This window comes from Diabrotica undecimpunctata, chromosome 3 (genome assembly GCF_040954645.1).
Source record: "Diabrotica undecimpunctata isolate CICGRU chromosome 3, icDiaUnde3, whole genome shotgun sequence".
In the NCBI taxonomy this organism is placed as follows: domain Eukaryota; kingdom Metazoa; phylum Arthropoda; class Insecta; order Coleoptera; family Chrysomelidae; genus Diabrotica; species Diabrotica undecimpunctata.
In genome coordinates, this window is record NC_092805.1 from 138565995 (window position 1) to 138591010 (window position 25016).

Consider the following 25016-nt stretch of genomic DNA (forward strand, 5'->3'; position numbering starts at 1 on the left):
TCATAACAATCAATAAATGTCAGATTTCCATGGCACACTTGGAGAAAATAGAGGTATACCTATTAGAACTTTATCATTACTACCAGCATCAATTATTATTACTTCATAATTTTCAAATCAAAATATTCCGAAAACGGTACACAGTATCAAGTTTTATCAAGAGTCCCTTTTTCGTGTAAAATTGAATGATGTTTAAGTTTACTTGAAATTTTGATTAATAATTATACTCTTAAAAAAGTTATATTGACTAATACTTAGTACGATCCGTGTAACTAGCGCCCTCTATGAGAATCAGATATAAAAACTAATTCATGGGATTTATCAGCTTCCAAAACATATTGGTATAAAATTTCATTACAATGTTGCCAGTAGTTTCGGCAAAATCGTAAAAAATGCGTAAAATTTTTTTTTCTTCAACGCCTTTCCTTGAAAACGGATGGCGTTACAAAAATTTTTTACTAAGCAAACCCCAATTATTTTTCAGTTTTTAACTACCCTAGAGACGGGGTTACCTTTTTTTTTGAAACACCCTGTATAAAGTATATTTTTTTCTGTTCTTACTCGTATTTGACATACTATGTAAGAATATGTTGAACGGTTAATAATTCACTACACTTTTTACAAACAGGTAATTTCTCCGAAGCCATCAGGTGTCCATGTATCAGCTGTGTGTGACATGAATATGACCAATTCTTAGCCTATAAACTATTGATTTGTCTCTTCTACTTATGTTAGGTAGCTAAAAGGTCTCGATGGTAGGTTTAATTTTGTGTAATTTCGAGGTTAAATTCTTTCATTAGTTTTTGCCAGGACGTTTTAATTTGGGACCTGAAAATAGTTTTAGATCTGATGCTAGTTGAACAGATTTGATATCTGATTTGGTTGTAATTGCTTTTTTTTTGCAGCAATATTAGCAGTCTCATTACCTCTAATCCCAACGTGTAAATAAATCCAGATTAATGTTATGTTTGATCCAGAAGAAGTGAGGTCAGCTTCATGTATGGCATGAACTAACGGAAGTTTGCAATACACATATATTTTTAATCAAGTCGATGGAAGATATCGAATCTGTACATATTGCAGTGTTCTTGGCTTTAGTTTGGTTAAATAAGCCTTTTAATGCTTGTAGGATGGCGTACAGCTCTACTGTTTGGAAACAAGTGGATTGTGGAAGACAGAACTTCTGAATGACACTTTTTGAAGTTGTTATAGAATATCCGACACCTGTCTCAGTTTAAGTTGCATCTGTGTAGAGAATCACGTCATAGGAGTTTGTGTTGGCCAGCTCTGAGAAAGATAGCTTCAGTATTTGGCTGTTGGTTTAATTTTTGTAAAAATTATTAAGCGAAAGGTTAATTTTTGGTATTTTATTAATCCAAGGAGGAGTTGATGAAAGTATATGAGTATCTTTTTTTGAAAAATCTACAGGTTGTGAAAGGAGAACGAAATTTAAAGGTAATGTCGTTTTTTTTGATATAACGATAGATTCCCTCCAAAAAATTGTAAATTTCTGATTTGACCATATTTGTAAAGTATAAGTAATTTTTTACGGCAGATATGGAAAGAGCTTTGTGGAATATGAAGGAGATGTTATCGGAACGTCGAGCTGAATTTTTGCACTTCAGAAGAATATTTAAGAGGAAACATTATTAAACAAATTAAAATATGTAAAACTTTAATTTTCTTCTACTTTCCTTGCTTATACCTATAAAACAATTTATTTTGGAGCAAAGTCGTAATAAAATAAAATAGCGACAATTGAATTTTCAGTAAGATACGGCTGGTTCAAAATGTTTTAATTTATTATCCTTGCTGCAAAATAGCAATAAATAAAAAAAATAGAAACAAGCCTTTTCTTATTCAATGTTTTTCAACCACTTAGATTGTAGTTAGGATCTTAATAATTCATTGATCATATTTTGGTAAGAATAAAGTTCTCATTATTATTATTATTTATTAGTAATTTATTATTATTACATTATTTTCTCAGTAATTTTAAATATAAGATCCTGTATTATATGTTACTATCTAAATATAAAATTACCATACTTCAATTTTTATTTAATGTTCCGTATGTCTAGATTTATTAGTTTTTGAGATATTTTCATATTTCAAAGCAAATTATTAATAAGGTGTCTAATTTTTAACAAATTTTAAGTAATCCATGACTCAATTGTCTAAAACTGATAGCTAACCATAATTGTTTGTGTGTAAAATTACTAAATAGTTAAGATGAATTATACTGTCGATGAAATTGTAGATATGATTTGGATATTGCAAGAATGTAATAAAAATGCGGTATTATTAGTAAGAATTTATCATGAACGGTTTCTACAACCATTCTACAATAAAAATTATGTTAAAAATGCCTCAAAATTAAAAATATTGATTGACTTTTTAGCAGTTCCATTTTTATTTAAATTTAAAACTAAATTATTATCTAGATTAAGATAAATTATAATAACTTAAACTTACGTAACAATAAAACACTGAAAACTTTGTTTTCAAAACTTCCACAAAATTTATTTTAAATTCTTATCACTACAGCTGTTTCGGCTGATTGCCTTTCTCAAGTGATCTGTTTTTGGCATGGGTTTACACTTTATAGTCTCTAATGAAATAGGTTGAGGAGGGGAGAACTGTTTGTCTCAAGCTGGTCATTCAGAATTATATCTGTGTTTTTTAACTTGTTGATTTCCATAGATTCTAACAAAGATAGCTTAAGGCCTTTATTTTGAATGTGTAGAATTTTAAAAATAAAGGCCTTACACATTCAAAATAAAGGCCTTAAGCTATCTTTGTTAGAATCTATGGAAATCAACAAGTTAAAAAACACAGATATAATTCTGAATGACCAGCTTGAGACAAACAGTTCTCCCCTCCTCAACCTATTTCATTAGAGACTATAAAGTGTAAACCCATGCCAAAAACAGATCACTTGAGAAAGGCAATCAGCCGAAACAGCTGTAGTGATAAGAACTTAAAATAAATTTTGTGGAAGTTTTGAAAACAAAGTTTTCAGTGTTTTATTGTTACATAAAATGAATTTCCATCAAGTAACGGTCGAATCCATCAATTACTTAAACTTACCTTAAGCTTTTAGTAGGCCCTAACAACCATGAAGCAGAAGTTGTAATTTTACATTAACATGGAATCTGTAATAAATACATAAATGTATTTAAGATCAACGAAGATTTGTAAAATACTGTTACTACGTAAATAATTTATTTACATCTTTATATTTAAAGGTACGGTTCCGACATTGACTTTGGACAACAGACAGGAACTGCAGACGGCAGTCAGATTTTAACAACGTCATAAATAAATAAATAATTTTTAGATAGTTGGATTTAAAAATACAAAAAAGTTCTATTTATTTTATAAAACATTGACATAACTCAAAATAATACTACAACACATTTTACACGACACAACTCAAAATAATGCATTCTTCTTTACAAAAAGTATTGTATTACCTTATTTGGTTTTTGAGAAAGAACGACATATCTCAAAATATGACAGTATTGTCTAACATGTCTTACAACCTTTTGTCATTTATCTTATTGACAATAACGACACTTTTACCATCTGACGACCATACACATGGACTAACTTTATGACGTTATCACATACAAAATAAAGAATATTTAATTTAAATACAATCTGTTTACTTACACAGCTAGTTTTCAATTTTTTTAAATATAACGGTCTTTTTCCAATGTAGCGATATGTATACGGTAGAATTTCACCTACTCTAGCAGCAGACTTTTTTATAAATACCATTTCCTGAAGTTTTTTTTTGCAATTTATTGACAAATACAAAAACCCAATTGCAATAAAGTGTATCAGACAACAACTAATTTAATATAATATTTATATTGTCTAAAATTTCTTTTTCATATGATACTCCCTAAAGCAGGAATAGCCACATAACAGAAGATCACATTTCCCGCACATCTTTTCTTTGAGACATTTTCTCAGCTTTTTCCGTGGCTGTTAATTTTTTTATACTCTGTTCTGAATTTCTCTATAAGTTGCGTCATAATCATCAAACAAAAATCTAAAAATGATGGCTAACTTTCAGTATTTACTTAAATACTGAAAAGTACATAAGCGTTGTTCAATGCCAGATTCATTGGATAAAAGAAACGTTTTTTGTATTGTTTTGAGAGTTTTTCGGCACGTTCAACAAAAAAAAATGTGCATGTCTGCTTTATCTATAGCCCTTATTTTGTTATTGTATTCTACCAACGCTTGACAATGCGGTCTCCAGTACGAAAGTCTTTTTTCCAGTATCTTTTGGTTTCGCGTGTATACCGTAGTAAGAATGTAAATATGTCTTCTATCATTTGTAACCTTCGAACGACCCATCATAAACGGTGGGTGCCAATGGGGAACAATAAAATTATTTCCGAAAATTGGTAGCCAATGTAGAACAGTAAAACTCACACCTTTTTTGGAGAGCCAATTGTTAGACCTCGTTTACCTCAGTCTCTCAGAAGTGAGAACATCTTATCTTAGACGTAAATCTGAAAAATGAGATTGACTGGGACAAATAAACCAAGATATTAACTAATTATATTTATTATACATAAAAAAATATAAAATTGAAATTTTAATATTAAATTAAAATTAAAGCAAATTTGACTAAAGCTTTACCAGAATTTTAAAATAATACTTATGGCTTTATGTGGTTGACAGGGTAACTAGCTCGTGGCTTCTGATGTGAGCGGGATGGATTGTAGCTAAATGAGCAGCTTTCAGGTTGCCGGAGATGCCAGGATCAAGCCCGTTGTATTTCTAGGCAACTATTGACCTCTGTATCTGCTTTGATATTGCAGTTGTCATTCCTCTGTATGGTGCACTATCAGGTTTTTAGAAAGTTCCACCCAACAAGGAGGAACAGAAAAACTTTATTTTAGGCCAAACAAAACCCACAAAAAGAATAAATAATAAAAATGAATTTTCAATCCAAGCCTTTTTACAGTTAAAGGATATTTTCCTTTTCTCAGAATTGTAGTGACATGATATAACAGAGTTGCCAACTGACAGAGATTGTCGAGAGATACTTTGTCGAGTTAAGGGTGGCATCGAAATTTTATGTTTCACGGCATAAAATATAATGAGATCTGAATAAAGGAATAAGAATATTAAGTAAAAGAAAAAATTTAATTTAAGATTGTGACAGAATATTCAGTAAATAGAAAGTTAAATGAAGAGTTGAGCGCCAAATATTTTTAAAATAAAAAAAATAAAATAAAAAATAAAGTTAATAAATGAATAAAATAGAAATAATTTACAATTAAACAACTATTTAAAGAAAAATAACAAACGGCGGGGTGAAAACGGTTAAATAAATGGTATATTGTTACTGTCAGCGAAGAACATTAAAGATTCGTCTTAAAACTATCATGATATATGGACAGCAGTACTTTTAAAGTATGATTTGAAAACACTTTGATCCCTTAATTACCGTATCAACGCCGTAATTGTACTTGACAATGCACCGTACCACTTATGACTCGCCAGAAAAATTCCAACTTCAAATTCATTAAAATCAGAAATTCAGAATTTTTTAATTAAAAAGGATTTAAATTTTGAAAAAAATTTACAAAAAAAACAATTACTAGAAGTTCTTCACACCCGTATGTTTGAAAAAGAGTATGTTGCTGACAACTTTGCAATGAATAATCGACACACAGTTTTAAGACTATGTTCATATTGTTGTGTGCTAAATCCAATTGAACTGTTGTGGGCTCAATTGAAACATAAAGTACCGAAGAATAATGTTTCGCCGAAAATTTCTTTGAATATAGTAAAATAAATAAAGAACAATTTAAAACCATTGATCAATCAAACTCAAAAGGTGTAACTAAAAAAGTAATGGCACGAGAAGAGGAGTATAAAAAATTAGTTCCTGTTAATAAATTGATTATTAATTTGAAAGATGATGAAGGATCTAATATAAGCACTGATGATAAAACCAACGTGGATAATTAAATGTTTTATAAAGTGCGAAAATCTGCTAATATTGCTAATATTCGATTATTTTAACGGACAAAATGTGTCAATGTCATTACTATCTTTTCTGTAGGGTAAGGTGACATAGAAACTTTTTTTTAGTTTTTTTTTCTTTAAAGCTCCTGCATTTTTCAAAATATTTACTTTAAATTTGCAATCTAGATTACTCTTTAGTGTTCACATCATTAATTATGCCAAAAAAATTGTCAAAATGTAAAGGGTAATATTTTTGAAAGAGTCCAGCATCCTTTTCTTACCTAAACTGTTTTGTAGTGCGCCTAAAGCTACGGTTTGTTAGAACAGTGTGCAGCGCACAGCATACACGTACAGCAGAATCTGTTCTACTTGACTCACGGCAGTTTTGGTTGAGTCGGTTTGTTAGATTAATTCGCGTAAATATTCTGTCGCTCTGAAAACAAGTTTAGTTTCACGTTATTCTCTCAAAGGTTTTATGATTAAAAAAATTAGTTCCCGCAAACTTAACGTAATAATTTTATTACTACAAGAAGAGTAGGAAGAAGAAGAGTTAATAACTTTAAATCCAAATAAAAGAAATAAAAATGTAAATGAAATTTTATCATGTCTTAATACAGAAGGTGCTTTTAAATTAATAGTCGAAGATAGATTGTTTTACGAGAAAAAATTTCGAGAATATTTTGGACTTTCCAGGGATTTCTTTGGAACTGTCTTACAATTTGTACTAGATCCACTAGTCTTTTATCTTCTTCGGGAGAAAATTTAGTAGGCATCACTTAATTATTACAATAATAATAACTACATAAAAATACAATTATAATTTTGGTATAGATGTGTACGCTGTGAGTTCAGCTAAACGTTTGCGTCCAAATCAAATCGCAGTTGATTCCAGCGCACACCGTCGACGTATACGGCTATCGTTCTGCAGTGCGCGCAGCTCAGCAGAACCTAACAAACCGTTATCATAGAGAAACATTTGTTTGATTCTGATGAACGTGCGCGGCGTTCGACTGACTGTGAGTTATGCGTCGCTCACTGTTCTAACAAAACATAGCTTAAGGTAGACTATACAACACAAATTAAATTTTACGTATTGTTGAGAAACTCTTTAATAGCTTCTATATTTCTTGTATCTGCAACCGTTGTATAGAAAAATGAAGCTAAAAAATTACATCCTTTTGCTTGCGCCTGTAGTTTGGAAAGACCCTTTATAATAAAAACATTTTTTTTTTAAGTAGGCTTTTTAGAGACGGTCACAACCCCGTGACATAGGCGAAAATGCATATATTTTTTAATAATAAAAAAAATACCGCTATATTTTGCTTTTACAATATTACTAACATTTTGTTGTCAAATTAATAAATGTTGAATTTAGATATTAATTAAATATCAAACCAAATAATAATATTGATATTCTAGATAAACAAAAATTTTGTACAAACAGACCTTGCATACCAGGTTTAAACTATGATTTCTCTTATTGTAAAATTTATTATTTTTTCAGGAAACTAAAAATTTGAACAAAGCCTATAACATTTTTTCACTATTTAGTTGGTATCTAAATTCAACAACATTTAACTACAAGATAAGAATCAAACGTCGCTATCTAAGAGTGACTGGCCTATTTATTTATAGTTATACCTGCTACCCGCTGTTGTTAGTAATCCCATCAAATAGAAACGTCTTCATAATGACATGCAGATAATAAATTCTACAATAACTTGGTGGCGACTGTACTTTTCTGACTGACGGTTCTCTGTCAATATTTATGATTCTTTATACCTTTTGCGCAATTCCATCTCCAGCGCGTATCGAATGGTACTACTGGCAGGTGTTGATGGGACTGTGTGAGTACAATAGGGTGACCCGTCTTTGCATAAAATTTTTTTTGAGCTACACTATCGCAAGAGGTAAGTAGATAAGGCACCACTTCAGGGCACTTTTTTCCCCAGATTCTGGGGAAAAACCGCCCGCTCCTTATGGAGAATATGGCAAATTTCCCCAGACCCCTGACCCAGATTTGACCTAACCTAACGTAACCTAACCAAACGTAACCTAACCGCAACGTGAAGATAGCGTCAATTCTTCTTCTGTTACGAATTCTTCTTCTTTTAGGCAACATCAATTCTGCTTCTTTTACGTTTGACCTAACCTAACGTAACCTAACCAAATCTAACATAACCGCAACGTGAAGATAGCGTCAATTCTTCTTCTTTTACGCAACATCAATTCTTGGTTGTTCTTGGTTGTTCTCAATAACTTTGGTTGTTTACAGCTAATGTAATCAATTTTACTAAATGCGATAAATGCAGCACTTTTTACATTGATTCTTATGGATGAACGTGTACCTTATACCCTAATTAAGCACTTTATTCTGTTTCAGATATTCCTAGTTGTCAGCCGTCTCTTACCTTGGTATATCCTAATTGCTTACTAAAGATGGAGGAAGATTATAAAGACGTGCTTTTTGGTACTAATGTAATGTAAATAAACAATACTTGTACATGTCTTTTTTTTAATATAAAGGTTTCAGTGTTGTATGTAAAACTTGTATTTTTTTTTTATTTTATACTTTCTGTATTCGTTTATTGGTCTCTGTCTTAATATAAAGGCGTATAACTTGTACTTTTATACTTTGTGTATTCGTTTATTGGTCTCTATCTTAGATTTCGTCTATAACTTGTATTTTTTTATACTTTATGTATTCGTTTCTTGGTCTCTATCTTAGGGGTTGTATACAACTTGTCTTTTTATTTATTTTCTTTGATAGTACGCGCTTCGTAGGTTTTGTAATTGACATATGAAAAGACTATATTCACGTAAAAGAAGAATAGACGCTATCTTCACGTTGCGTAAAAGAAGAAGAATTGCTGTTGCGTAAAAGAAGAAGAATTGACGCTATCTTCACGTTGCGGTTAGGTTAGGTTTGGTTAGGTTACGTTAGGTTAGGTCAAACGTAAAAGAAGAAGAATTGATGTTGCGTAAAAGAAGAAGAGTTCGTAACAGAAGAAGAATTGACGCTATTTTCACGTTGCGGTTAGGTTAGGTTTGGTTAGGTTTCGTTAGGTTAGGTCAAATCTGGGTCAGGGGTCTGGGGAAATTTGCCATAATATTCTCCATAAGGAGCGAGCGGTTTTTCCCCAGAATCTGGGGAAAAAAGTGCCCTGAAGTGGTGCCTGATCTACTGAGGTATCCAAATTTTGCGTAATTTTCCAGAGATTATGAAAAATGTAAAATAAATACAATAGCATGTCACCTTCAGGGCTCTACTAGACTTTAAAGTTTTGTAAAGTTTACGTTTGTACGGACCTAAATCATATACTTCAAATAATAAACAAATTGAATTTAAAAGATATTTCATTATTAAATTTAATGAAAAAGTTTCAAAACAACTTAAGAAACAAAATAGATCCAATATTTGATGACAAAAACTTCATATTTGAACTTATTTTTGTGTCCAAAATTTGGCATTTCTGGCCCGAGACTCCAACCTGCTTCTGATAAAGCTATCTCAAGAAGTAGCATCAATTACATTCTGCGAGGCCTCTGTAATCAGTTTAACACATCTTTCCACGTATTGTGTGTGGCAGGGAAAGTAAAAAATATTCAATATTTTATCTTTTACCATGATGTGAAGATCCTCAGTAAAAATATGCCAAAGAACCGGCTGTGTTGTAACCTGACAATCCTGACATTCGTGCCACATAATAATATCGGTGTAATATTTAGCAAAAAAGATAATTTTTGGTGTTTTAAATATTCTGCGTTTATCGCTACTTTCAGTGTCTCTAGCTTTTTTTATTCTTTACCATGCCAGTTTCCTAATCTAATTTCTATCATCAAACAACACACTTACAAGTAAGTTTTCTGAGTGGGCAAAAAAGGCATTTCTTTTGATATCGGTATCCACAACAGATCTTAGATTTCCGGGTAGAAATCGAGAGTATATCATTAGTTAAAAAATATACTTCGCTCCATCCTTAAAAGACGCTTTTTGCTTAATTCTGAACCACATCGGAGCATAATTATTAATTCCCTATTTTCTCATTTATCAGGGTCTTGTCATTTCATACATCAAAGTAAATGCTATTTACAACAATACCTGCAACATCTTTTGAAGCATATCTTCATGTTTTACATACAGCTCTGTGGATTTTGTTTTTATCAATAACCAGTGTCAGATCTTCGGTAGAAACCAAACCCACCAAAACCAAAAACCAAAACGGCAGAAGCAACAGCAGCAGCAGATCGCATCGATAAACCGTATCTGTCACTGACTTTAGCAACTGTTGGTAACCGCAACGTATTTCTATTAAACGTGGAAGTCGACGGTGTCTCTGTTGAGAAAAAGTCAGGCACTGCTTCTTCATCACAATTTGCTGATACAGAATCGGTCGTTTGAGTAGCACACAACTTTTTTGTTGCCCTCATTGATTCTTCTATTTTTCTCTGCTGTCGTTTCATGAATCTGGCAGTTTTTTTATTAACACCGCCTATAACCATTTTTCTGTCATTTTTTTAATCCAGCAGAAAGTCTCTATCATTAATGGGAACTTTTTTATGTTTTAAACATGAACAAGATTCCATAGAAATAGATTTACAAGCAGCAAAAAGCTTTTCAGCTGATTCTACAAAATACTTTGTTTTCAAAACGGTTATTTTGTTTGCTTTTCAAACTAAGGTACTTTTCGAAATAATATTTTAGTAACTGAGTAATCCGTTTCTTAGTTACGATTGGAATCGAAGCTTTTATCCAAATATATTATATACTTTCTTCATAAACAATGGCATATATTTCTGAATTGGATGGATCCTTTCCATTATACTTTAATTTTAGATCGTTCTTCACAAATAAAATACATTTCGTAACATTTCTTGTAGTTGGTAGCTGTCGATCGTCAAGTTCTTTGTAAGGTCCAATTATAGAACAAGTAGTAGTCTCACTACGCCTAGAACTCATGATTTAAAACTCACAAAATCAGCTTTTGACGTTAGAACAAACGCAACTGTAATGATGTTGAACGTCGAACGACGTGTCTACCACCCCGAGCCACCTTCTCCTTCTACTCGTCTTTCCCCTACACCAAAGCAGATTTGACGTTACCAAAGTTCACAGAATTTTCTTCTTTAAAAATACTTTGATAATTTATTGGCAATTACATAAATTTTAAGAGGTCTTGCATTAAATAATGTTTTATATATAGTTCAGAATGCGAAATTAAGTATAGTGAAATATTACCATAAAAATGACAATTTTTCAAAACTTTAAAGTTCGGTAGAACCCTCAAGATATAATTATTATAATTTTTTTTAAATTATTGTGATAATTTACGAGCAATTACCCCAATTTCAAGAGGTCTTGTATTAAACAAAAACAAAAAGCGATTTTTCGGAACACCCTAGCGTACAAGTAGGTGGTACACAGATGGCGAACGCTAGCTAAGCACGTTATTACTACTTGTTTTTTGTTAAAATAAGCTACTGTATTTAGCATTAAATGACGAATATGTATCAAATAGTCTGCATTGCAATTTTATTACACTTAAAACAATGTTATAAAATTAGTGTAAATTACATTATTCCGTTAATGTATAAGTGATATAATGATAAAATGAACGTAATATAAATGATAGTAAATATAAAGCATTAATTGGAGTAATTACTGTAGAATATAGGTAAATAAGTTAAACGATATCTATTTCTATTCTAATTTTATGCTGATGTAAAACTTTCCAGTTACGAGGCTCTATAAACAGTAAAGAGAACGGTACTATTTCGAATTACGTTGTTTCATGGCATATGATGTAATTTGCTAAAGAATTCCTTTATACAATATTATACAGTAAAATTCACCTGGATGAAAAATAAAAGAAGAAAAACTATTAATACACTTGCGCGACACAACAATAAACCAGAGGCGGCATCTCGTTGCAAAACTTTTCATATAAAGGCTTTATTGCATATTCTGTTCTTTTACTTAAGGTATTAAGGGTCGTAAAATATACATAAAAAGATAATAAAGCGCATTACTATACTAAAAAAATAGATTATGTTTAGAGTTCACTGTAGCGTTGTGTTAAAAACATGTGGAGATAATATAGGTTGTATCTTGGAACTGTGCTTAAACTGGAAGAGTTTAAAGTTAAGTTTTCACAAGATTCTTCACATACTCCCTTAACCACAATTTTTGTGTATGTCGTCTGGAGAAAAAATTATGCAAAATGTAAAATAAAATTTATGTAGGAATATACATTATTAGATTTTAGATATCAACTGAAGAGGTCGGGGCAATAAGGGACCTAAGCCTCATTTGAAAAATTTTGAGTAAATCACATTTAAAGTTTTTGACAAAATCCTGAAATCACATTTTTATAGTTTATAATGTTTACCTTAATTCCTTACATACAAGGGTACAAAAGAAAACTGCATTTTTTACGAAAAAATTTATTAAACAAAAAAATGTGGCTTATGACCTTTTTGAAAATAACAAAACAAATATAAATTCTAAAGGCCAGAATATTCCTACAATAATATTTTTTTATTAAAACACATCGGTTTCGTCATTCCTGTCTATTTCCTCTGTTTCATCAACTTGGTTGTAGTCTTGTTCAATGTTACTGGTACTGTTTTCAATAATACTGAGATAGAATTGCTGGTTTATGGGAGGAATATATGGCAAAAGTTTCTTTATGTCCTGAATTTTTTTGATGTTAAGTACTATTGGTCCTCCATATATTTTTTTAAGGATTTAGTTGTTAATATGTTGTCACCAAACTTTACACCCCTCTTACCAACATTTACTTCATCAAACGCTTCATTTAGGGTGTGTTTCATGAAAATGGAATTTGGGTGTTCGCTATCCAACCGAAAGCAGCGCACGTCTGTAAATTTGAGTGGTTGTTTCTGGGTGGTAAATGTTTTTTTTTGTTAGAACTATTTGATCTAAATTATAAAAATCTTTTTGTGACATTTCAACTACTTAAAATGTATTTTTTCTGTTTTATTTTCTTACAATTTTAAACCATTTTTCTGGAGAAACCACTTGCTTAACATATTTTTTATGTTTTTCTATTACAGCAAAGTCTCTATCTGAAGGCAAATGGGTGTGCCCAGATACTAGAAAACGATGTTCTATGGTTTTGTAAATTTTTTCCCCAACTAATTGCAGCCATAATGCCATTATTAGCCAATTCTTGTTTTGGCTCCCGCAATTGTCAGTAAAGACTACAAAATTTTCAGATCTTGATGGCTTATGGGTTATATACTTTAGGAGTACACTAGCAATTTCGGAACTTCCTCTTTTTGCAACTGACTCTGTCCACATAAACATATGTCCTTGCCCAGATACACAATCATTTACGCCAAGATTATAGGTCCATGCTTTCCTAAGGTGAAATGCTACGCCAACGGTCAATGAAGGTGTGTATAAGGTTTGTTGTAAGTCGAATGAAATTATGTCAGTGTTGTGAGTTTCTTCATTTTTCTTAATTTCGTCCTTAAGGTCTTGCTGCATTGCATGTGCGCGACTTTGGTGTAACTGTAGTTTTACCTGGAGATTTTTGGCCTCAGATTCATTATTATCGGTATTAGAACTTATCATAACATTTAGTAAATCACAGGTTAAACACGTATTACTTTTGGGCATCTTAAACCCTATGTTGTATTCTAAGTTAAAAATTCTTCGGTACCGATCCTCTTTAACTGGAATAATACTACGCTCTTTACACCAAGCAATGTAATAATCCTTATACAGGCTTGAAATACAAACATCATGATATATATACACTGTGTTAGGATTAGCGGTTCTACTATAATGACTAACATATTTAGGGATACTTCCAATGTGGTTGTGAACTGATTGTACCATTTCTGGGACAACTTTGTTCGGTCTATTGTGATGTTTACCTATTTGATCTTTTTTTGGTGTTGATCTTCCTTCAAAAATTTGTTTTAAAATTAGTTTAATTCGCTTACTTGAGTTTTGTAGTCCATGAACCGATAAAAACTCCTGTTTGCATATCTGCACATCTATTCCGTTTACTTTTACAAAATACAAGTTGGTAAATTTTCGTTTTGACTCTTGTCTTTTTGTTTTTCTCTTGTAACTTCTGTTTTTCTTTATAAACTTTATTGTGGAAAATAAATATGTGTTCTGCTTTTCGTATGTATCTAAATCCCAAAAGCTGTTAAATATCGAAAATTCGGTACCCTGCAGCAGTTCTCTGCACTTTTTTTTACATGTACACGGATCTACAATCTTCTTTGCTTCTTTTACTGCACCTTTCAAATTTATGTAGTCGTGTCCCCAGTTTCGACGTTTTTTTGCTTTTTCTTTCTTTCTTTCCTCAATGTTAACTTTTCTCCATCGGCTTGGTGAAAGTTTTTCTGGGGTCAGAATAATTGAACCTCTGTTGCCTTCTACTTGACTTTGATTAGTATCTGCAGTTGCAGTGTGGTATTGTCGACTTCTCTAAAACAATAAAGGTACTTTAGTCAAGAAGGGCCTAAGCCACCTACTAAAGAAAATACATTTTTGGTCTTAGAACGTGTTATTTACAAACGAATTTAAATAGAATATAAGTTTAACTGGGTCTTTATCAATAAAAAAAGTAAAAACGGTTTATTTATGGCTATGTTTTACTAAAAAAGTAAATTTAATGTTATTATAACTTATCAAGACACAATCCACATATCTTACATCAAGAAGGTCTCAAGCCACTAAAATGTTTACTTACCTTTTTCGGAGAAGATTAATGACTTTCACTGGAACTTGAATGCGGAGAATATTCTCTATCGTTTACAGAATCGTCTGAGTCAAAATCCGAACCTGAACTACTGTTTTTTTCCATATAAATTAATTTTTTTTCTTTCAGTACTCTTCGATCACGTGTCGCCATGTTGATTTTATTGTGGCTTATGACGTTCTTGCTTAAAAAATTTTCATGATTTTTCAAGTCGGCAACAAGGTCGATATAGCCTGGTGGCGACATCTATTGCCCAATAGTCGTAAAACTTCGCTGGTGGCTTAAGACCATTTTAAAGAGCCCGTTTTAATGAAATCGTCAAATTTCAAAAAATGTGGCTTAGGTCCCTTATTGCACCGAGTTCTTCAAATACAATTTTAATTTAAAAATGTGTCACCAAAAGCAGATTTTATAGTTTATATGTTTTATCCTACACGATACATATTCTTTAAAAAAGGATTATTTTTCCTAACAGTAGAATACAATTAATACAAAGGAATAATACTCTAGTCGTCAAAGACGAAAATGCCACTGAACCAGTAAAAATTATAGGAACAAGCTGCTTTTAAAGAACAGTTTAGTTTCGAACAATAAAGCAGAGAAAATACATCAGTGCTTTTTGCATTCAATCCAAAAGATAAAAAAGCCCCTCCTTTGATTATATTTAAAGGATAGCAAATATGGACACATATAATGCCTTCAGAGGGAAAAGCATTTTCCGAAACTACCTATGCTGCCTCACCCAATGGATGGATTCAAACCGACACCTTTGGAAACCATTTTAAAAACAGTTTTTTAAAAGCCGTAGGTTCTGAACGGTCAGTACTTTTGTTTTTTTTATGGGCATGTGAGTCATGTTAGTATTAACCTTATCCAAATGGCAATTGTGACGATTATAAAACTACCGCCGTATAGCAGCCACATTCTCCAGCCGCTTGATTTCGCGGTATTGAAAGCATTTAAATAAAGGTGGGATCGGTAAAACAAATAAAGACTTACTCACAATCAATTTAGATAATTCTTATTTTATTTCTTTTAACTATTTGAAATGGACTCACACAAGCAACACATTCATGATTTAAAGATGGGATACTTTACTTGTATCATGGCAAAGATTGCATATTGGTCTTCTTCTTTTTCAGGTTCCTTCTCCTATCGGAGGTTGGAAATTATCATCGCTATTTTAATTTTATTGGCCGCGCTTCTAAATAATTCTAATGAGCTGCAACCGAACCACTCTCTCAAATTTCTTAGCCAGGATATTTTGCGTCGTCCTGGGTTTATCTCCCCTTGTATCTTTCCTTGCATAATTACCCTAAGTAATACGTACTTCTGCCCCTTATTATATGACCCAGATATTGAATCTTTCTAATAACACCTTTGTAACACCTTTATATTAGTGTCCACGCTTCCATGCCGTATAGTAAAGTAGAAAAAACGTAACAACGTAGCATTCTTGTGCGGATCTCTAGATTAAGGTTACGGTTGCAAAGTAAGTTCTTTAATTTAATGAACGTGTTTCTTGCCATGTCTATTCTAGATCTGATTTCTTTTATTTGATCTCCATCTTTGTTTAGCTTCGTTCCTAAATATTTATATGTTGTTACTCTTTCGATCGTTGTATTATTGATGATCAGGTTATCTACATTTTTTGGTTTTTTTGAGAATATCATTGATTTCGTTTTCTTGAGATTCATTTGCAGTCCGTACCTCTCACATGCATTGTATACATGTTGTATTATGTACTGTAGATCTTCCATGTCACTTGCAAATATGACCGTATCGTCCGCATATCTTATATTATTAATGCCATTTCAGGTGACCAAAATACCTTCCACAATATCCAATAAAGCTTCTTGAAATATCACTTCACTGTAGACGTTGAATAAGGGCGGTGAAAGTATGCACCCTTGTCGAATACTAAGTATACTTACTTCCTCTGTCAGTTCTCCTTCGACTCTTATTGTTGCTTTCTGATTTTGATACAGATTAGATATAATTTGTAGATCTCTACTATCTATATTTTTGGTCTTAAGAATACTTAAAAGCTTTTCATGTTGAACCGTTGAAGCCGAATTTTCTGTATTCTTGGGAAAAATATGGATTAGTCTTCCAGGCGGAATTATTTCAAATAGTTTCAGAAAAGCAGGAATATATCCCTTTACCGATAAAGTAGTCCCCGAGAAAACATTTAATTCAGATGCATTTCAGAGATTTTATTTTATTTAGCGTATGAACTTTCACAGTACGATAGATATACAAATACAATAATGTATACATATATATTAAATATATTATTTAAACACTAAAGATAGAATGAATGACACTAAATATTAATGTCCAATTTACATAGCCACTCAATTGCTTCTGGGGAACATTCTGCAAAGTCCTGGAGGTTTCCACGGTAGGCACGATTCAAGCAGTCTGAAACACAATGGCTTATGGTCTGTCTAGATTGTCCGCAATCGCACTTTGGACGCAATCCGATGAAACCATGAGTTGGGGTGGATATCTTAATATAGTCCGATTCTACTGTTGGCATCCATCTTGTTGTCCATTGCCTATGTATATCATAGGAATTACCAATTTTTCGGGCAGATCGTATTGGAGGATTTCTAGATCTCAGTCGCTGGTGCTCTTTTGATGTCTGTACTCTCTCACTAATGCTGCGGTACGGCGTAGATCTGGTGGAGCAATATTGCTCAGAGTAGGCAGCCATCTCACTGGCGTTGGTTTTATTATTCCAGTGATTATTCTCATGGTTTGGTTAAGTTGGACATCGATTTTGCTTGTATGTGCACTATTTAGCCATACTGGTGCACAATATTCTGCCACTGAAAAAACCAAAGCTAGAGCAGAGGTCCGAATAGTACCTGCAGAAGCACTACAAGTTGTTCCAGCAAGTTTTGATATTAAGTTATTTCTTGTTCTTAGTTTACCTGCTGTGTTTGTAAGATGACTTTTGAAGGTGAGTGTTCTATCAAGTGTGACGCCTAGATATTTGGAGTTGTTGTTATGTTTGATAGCTGTATCATTTAGAGTTACATTGAGAGTATCGCCCACAAGATGATTCGACAGGTGAAAGAGACCATTTTTTATTTCAGCAATTTTTCAAGTAGCGGAAAAATCAACCGAATGCAAGAACATTTTAACTGAAATGTTTGCTGTTTCATTCGAAAACCTTATGTTAGCGTGCATAAAAAAGGAAATAGCGAGAAGTGAGTTTAGTATACACTACTGAGCAGTGTCACTGCTCAACTGGTTCTGGAAAACTTGGAATAATCTATCATGAGTCACGTAGATGAGTGTTCTACCGCTATATTAATGACTGTATCTGTGCTATCCCAATAAATGAAATGAACAAAATTTTAGATAATTTTAACAGTTACCATTCAAAACTAAAGTTTACTATAGAAACTGAACAAAATAATAAAATATATTTTCTGAATATCACCTTACATCGCATTAATAACACAGTTAAAACCATGTGGTTTACAAAAGAAACATGGTCCTTAGGATATCTTAACTACAAATCTGATCATCCATTCTCCCATAAGAAGTCTGTAGTTATAAGTCTTGCTGATAAACCTATAAAACTAACAGATCCAGAATACAGACCAATTGCAATAAAAAAGCAAAAATGCCCTTCTAAATGATGCATACCCCGAACATCTAATCGAAACTATTTTTAAATAAGACCTAATAAACTTTACAACAATACAAATAACAATAAACCCAACAGTATCAAGAGTACTTATACAACTATTCCATATATAAAAGGTTTATCCGAATAACCAAAAAGTCTTTTAACCAAACATAACATATCAGTTAACTAGTAGAGAAAGCAGTGGAATACAATAAACCTCTAGTTCAAATATTTATCGATTTTCACAAAGCCTTTGACACAGTTGAGCTAAGCAAAATATTACAGGCTCTTAAACAATGCAGGCTAGATTATAGATATACTAAATTATTATACAAAATATACCTGCAGGCAACAACCACTGTCAGATTACATACTAACAGTAATCGCATAAAAATAGAACGGGGGGTTAAAAAAGGAGACCCAATGTCACCTAAACTTTTTAATACGGTGCTAGAACATACTTTTAAGAATTTGGATTGGATGACAAAGGGAATAAAAATAGATGGAGAATATCTAAACAACTTACGTTTCGCCGATGATATACTTCTAATAGCTGAAGATCTAGGTATGGCAAGAGAGATGGTACAGAAACTCGTTGTGGCTACAGAAAATGTAGGTTTAACTATAAATATCCCGAAAACAAAAATCATGACCAATTTGGTACCCAACCAGAACATCAGTATTGGTGGGAAAGAAATAGAACTCGTAGATAGATATAAATACCTGGGATATGAAATTATGATTGGCAGGGATAACCAGACTCATGAACTGAAGAGAAGAATCGGCCTTGGGTGTGCAGCATTTGGAAAACTGAGAGAAACTTTTAAAAGTGAGCTGCCCACATGCCTAAAGAGAAAGGTATTTGATCAGTGCGTCCTCCCAGTCTTGACGTACGGAGCAGAAACACTTACCTTAACAAAAGCAACTGCTACCAAACTGAGAGTCACGCAGAGAAGAATGGAGCGGTCCATGTTAGGAATAACTCTGCGAGACAGAATAACCAACAAAGACATCAGGAGAAGAACCGGAGTGACTGACATCATCGAGAAGATAGCCAGACTAAAATGGAGATGGGCAGAACACATAGCCAGAATGACAGATGGGCGATGGACAAAGAGGTTATTGGAATGGAGGCCAAGAGAAGACAAGAGAAGCGTCGGTCGACCACCTACAAGATGGACTGGCGATTTAAGAAGACTGAATAAAAACTGGATAAGAGCGGCGCAAGATAGACGGGGTTGGAAACATGAGGAAGAGGCCTATGTTCAGCAGTGGACTTTTGAGGCTGGATGATGAACATATCAGTGGCTCACAAAGACAATAACCTTTTAAATAAGTATTTCACTAAATTAAAAACATAAACTCCAAAACTCAAAAAATCACATGGTATTTGAGGGATACCATGTATCAATACGATACAAAAAGCCTACCATGTAGATATTCTTTATAGTAGCATGTATATATATATATATATATATATATATATATATATATATATATATATATATATATATATATATATACATGCTTCTATAAAGAATATCTACATGGTAGGCTTTTTGTATCGCTCCATTTGGTAATTAACACTAAATTGAAACCAGTGCCTGGTTATTCACTTAAATTATTCACCAGTACGTGACCCCTTTATAAATTTAATTAACATTGTTTACACTAATTAACGTTTTGTTCTCTTAACTCCCACCTTACCAGACTAAACTAAATCGCTATTTTCTACTATGCTTTAAAATTAACAAAACCATTCTCAACCTTATAATACTAAACATTTAACATACGAAATATAATCGGACGTCCGACCCAGACTACATTACGCTTATGGTTCCACATAAAGTTTTCGTTTCTTCAATATGCATTAAAAACATGATATACCTGCCACGATATAAAGGAAACGGAAGTATTAAATGGGAAAATGGAAGAACATCCTACTCTGCTGAAAAAGCATCATACAACGCTAACAGAGATTTATAATCTGTTAGTTGGGGTATTAAATCCCTCCCTTATCACTATTTACACGATAATCTGCACCGTAAAATATCTAACCCGCCTTTTGGGTAAAACTCGGATTTGGAATTGTGTGCAGTTAAAATACAGGTTAGCGCAGTATTTGTAAAATAAGATCAATAAACACAGACTTTTAATACAATTATTATATAAAGGCCGCTAAATATTATCCCATTCAAAATAGTAAATATGCGAAATTAATTATACCGAGTGTTTTATACCGAACAGTTCGGACATAAGAAAATTTTTGATGGATTTTTTTACAAAACAACCCTATACGAAAGGTGGTAGATAAATAATTACATATATTTAAAACTATATATAGACACTATATCAGGTGATTACTGACGGCTCTACATTCTTTTACATTCTTTTTATTATATTATGGAGTAAAACATATGGTCTGGACGAATCATAACTACCTAAAACGTAATGTTATTTCATTTGTTATGATAATAAATGTGTATGTTATACATACACATTTACTAGGAAAAAGCGACTAGCTTTAATATATTTCATCACAACAATTAGTGGGGTGTGAAGACATCTCACTTTTCGTTGATGCACCCTGGATCACGGGAAATAAGCAGGCACTAAGAATCGCTTAAAACTGTAATCTTGCATTTTGTTTTTATCCCTTAGATTATTTTGATGTGTGTATTTTAAAATAAGTTTACAAAAGTACTGTGATTTAAAGTTAAATAAATATTTACGCATCAGCATACAAAAAAATTAATTTTTTATTCGAAATGTAGCCATTTTTACACAATTAAAAAAAATTCATTGTCCTAAGACGCTTATATTGAGTTGCACCAATAAATTTACAATTAATTTTTCGATTTGGATTGCCAGTTTATTTTAGAATATGTTGTACTAACCATTACTCGATTAAAGCCGATAGTTTTTGAGATGTCAAAAGTAACCAATCAATTTTCTGCGGTTATTGGAATAATCCACTGTCTTTAACCTCAATTTTACACTGTTTATATTTTTTTAGTGTTCTTAGCTTAGTTGTTAGTTAAAGTATCAAAGTATATAATTAAAAAAAAATGGATTTATCATTATCGTCGTCAAGTTCATATTCAGACAATTTGGAAGATATAATGCATATGTTACCAAATATAAGATCTGCAGGAGATCGCAATGATTTGTATAATAAGTATAATGAAGTTGATTCTAAAGCAAGGTATATACACCATTATTTATCTGAATGACTAGAAATGCATTTTTAATTATTTTAAGATATCGACTAAGCAAGAAAACCGTGGTGATCCTATGTTGCCCTACGTGTAGGACAAACTAAGATCACACACTCTTATTTACTCTCGACCAGTGAACGCCCCTTGCGCGACCTACGCATGTGCTACGCCTTTTACAGTGTAGCATTTGTAAATTCCTTGATATATATTGAAATCCCCTTGTATTTGCTAAAATACCGTAGAATATTTTTAGTGAATTTCATTTCCTATCGTACGTAATAAAACACCAAATTATTTTCAATCCTATTTGCGTCACCGAGTTGATATAAACACATTTTTAGGGTTTGTTTATATACCACGGATGCAAATTTTCTTTGATCGGAAGCCGCTCGATATTGCGTTTCAAATAAACCAACGATCCATTTAGATCGCTGAGAAGGTTTTGCCGAACAGATAATTGCGATACTTTCGTTGAGGTCACTGTTAGGGGCAGTTGGCTTTACTGTTGGTCCAAATTTTACGCTAAATTTGTAATGTTTTCTAGTTTTTTGTCCCTTTTCATGGAAAATATTTAATGTATTGTGGCAGTAAATAGTTACAGTTAAAGTGAGGTTTTGAAAGATATCCATATGTTTCATTTTCCTGTTTTTTAAGAAGTCCAGTTAGCATCTAGTGTCCCAATTTCAACTTCAAATTTGTATGTCCCTAAGAAGCTGTTTCAGAATACCCTTTCATAGTATGGACATGAATTTGTTCGTGTGACAGAAAGTTTAAGCCCAGTTCTACCCCCAAAAATTCCAGTGAAGTCTAGTTATCACCCCCAGAAATTTTAGTAAAATCAAGGTAACTTTTGTGTTTAAATTTTAAAGGAAAAATAAGAATAAACATTTTTATTAATAATCTCTTTCATAAGAGTTTGTAAAGATAATTTTTTATTTGTAATGATTCATTTCTGCTATAAATTATAGCCCCGTTGCAAGTTTTGTAGTATCTCCAACTCCTAGAGTTTGTAAACGGATAGGACATAGTAAGTGTTTCTCTTTGTTCTTTTTGTATTTACTTTTGTAACTATTAATATAGTATTTTTGTATTGTATATTTTTGTAACTGTTTGTGGTGAGATAACAATAAATGTTTAATTTTTTTCCTAAACCATTTTGTTTATTTCTCTTAACTAACTCTCTAACCCTTTTTTGAGTTTCATTTAATAATATTTATTTGCATTTCTATTAATTCTTTCAATAGTTACAACTAGTTGTTATAATCGTTACAATATGTTTCGTCGAAGCGGCGCCCTTATTTCAAATAGCTGGAGGACATTCTTGTGTTTTGTCCATTTGTCCCGGGGACTCATTCGTTTCATTTTTGTATTTGCCTTAATCCAATCATATTGTTTTATTCACTTATCCACGACCCAGCTACTTTAAATAAACCCTGAGAGCCGTTCGCAACAGTTTCGTTTATTTTGCTTCCCCTATCTCCACCCCAATAATTTCTGTCCCCAATTTTAAACGCCCTATGATAATACCCTATGTAATAGGCAAAATAATTTGTTACAACCATCGTCCATTTGTTAACTGAGTGTCCAAAATACCATAGAGAACATTCAATAAACAATATAACAAATACTCTATCAGATCTATTAGGAAAAAACTGTCACGTAAAAAACTTATTAAATTATCTAAGGCCAATCAATATTTTGTTTACTGAGATCACATTCAGAGATACAATCAGATTTATCAGATACTTTACTGAGATATAATCAGATTTAAAGTTTTGTTTACTTTAGTAACGCTCCTAATAACCTGTTGGTGTATACGGTAATGTTTCTTTTTAATAAGAAAAAGTATTGGTCCTTTTAGAACACTTTAATGAACATGTAATAGGACAGAAATGAATAATCCTGTGTCTAAAATCAAATTTTAATAACCCTAAGATATTATGTAATTTGTTGCTTTCAACAAGCTTTTGGTGATCTTGTAGACGTAAATAAAAGTACAGTCTGTAGAATTGTTCGTACGGTGGGTCATAGTGTTTTCTCGTGAAGAGTACATTTTTTTTAAGCCCTTTTTTCTATCCGAATTGTCGAATAAAGGCCTCTCCCATTTCTCGCCATTCATCCCTGTTGTGTGCTAGGCGTTTCCACATTGGTCCTGCGACTCTTTTGATATCGTCGCTCCAGCGCATTTGAGGTCTTCCTCTTGGTCTCTTCGCATCGTACGGTCGCCAGTTTCCGACTTCTTTGTTCCATTTACCATCTTCGAGACGTTCGTTGTGTCCAGCCCATTTCCATTTTAATTTAGCTGCTTGTTTCGCGGCGTCCTTTATTTTTGTTTTGTTCCGGATTGCTTCGTTCGTTTGCCGATCTATTAGTGAGATACCAAGCATCTGTCGTTCCATGGCTCGCTGAGTTTTTCGAATCTTGTCCATGTTCTTTTTTGTGAATGTCCAGGTTTGAGCTCCATAAGTGAGAACGGGAAGGATACAAGAATCGAAAACTTTGGTTCGAAGGTTTTGGGGTATCTTTTTGTCTTTCAGTATGTATGAAGAGTACATAACCATGCCTAAAAATCCCAGAGACATAGCTAAGCAAAGCAAGGATTTTATGCAGTGGCAAACTTTCCAGGAGTGAGAAGACCTACAGATTGTCACATATTCGAATTAATTCTCCTGGTGGAGAAAACATTGAACTTTATCGTAATAGAAAAGGGTGGTTTTCCATTAATGTACAAATTGTATGTATTTCAATTTAAAGCTTGTGAATATCCTAATTGTTATTTACTTGGGGATAGTGGTTACACATACAAAACTCTTGTCACACTACCTCTGAAGCTGAAGAACGCTATTAAAATGACCACATAAAAACCAGAAATGTTATAGAAAGGTTGAATGGTGTTTTGAAAAGAAGATTTTTAGTTTTATCTACAGGAATGCAAATATCACTTAATAATGTAGGAAGAGTCATTGTTGCAATATATGTTTTACATAATATTGCTATTGTGAATGGGATGAAGAAGCTTTTGAGAAAAACATTGTAGGTGAAATTCATGTAAAAGGCAATGCAGAAAATATGATTAGAAGACATTTAACCCTTAACTACAGACATACGGTATTTTTTACCGGTGGGTGGTCCCAAAACGGGGATTTCGTGGAAACCCCACCACTTGCAATTTTGTGCGTCTCAGTACCTCTCGGGCAGTTTGTATAACAGTGCTAGTCAAAGCGGTCGGCGTGTATTGTGAATATTTTTTTTCGTATCGGACATCAAAAATCTTAACCGGTAAAATTTACCCGGGGTCTGTGATTGAGTAAGTATTTTTAAATTAGTCTTATATGGATACTACAAAATTTATATTTGTAAAATGTGAACTGTTTATAATATTTTTGTGTTTTTAGGAAAAAGTAAAGAAAT

At 32.5% G+C, this 25016-nt stretch overlaps 1 protein-coding gene across 1 annotated transcript in view; it reads right to left on the reverse strand.

Moving 5' to 3' along the window:
• Positions 1-25016, reverse strand: part of Con (leucine rich repeat protein connectin) — a 1033948-nt gene that overhangs the window by 361670 nt on the left and 647262 nt on the right. The window contains exon 4 of the mRNA XM_072527025.1: positions 3091-3155. The gene's annotated coding sequence lies outside the window, so the exon portion shown is untranslated. The remainder of the gene's footprint in view (positions 1-3090; positions 3156-25016) is intronic.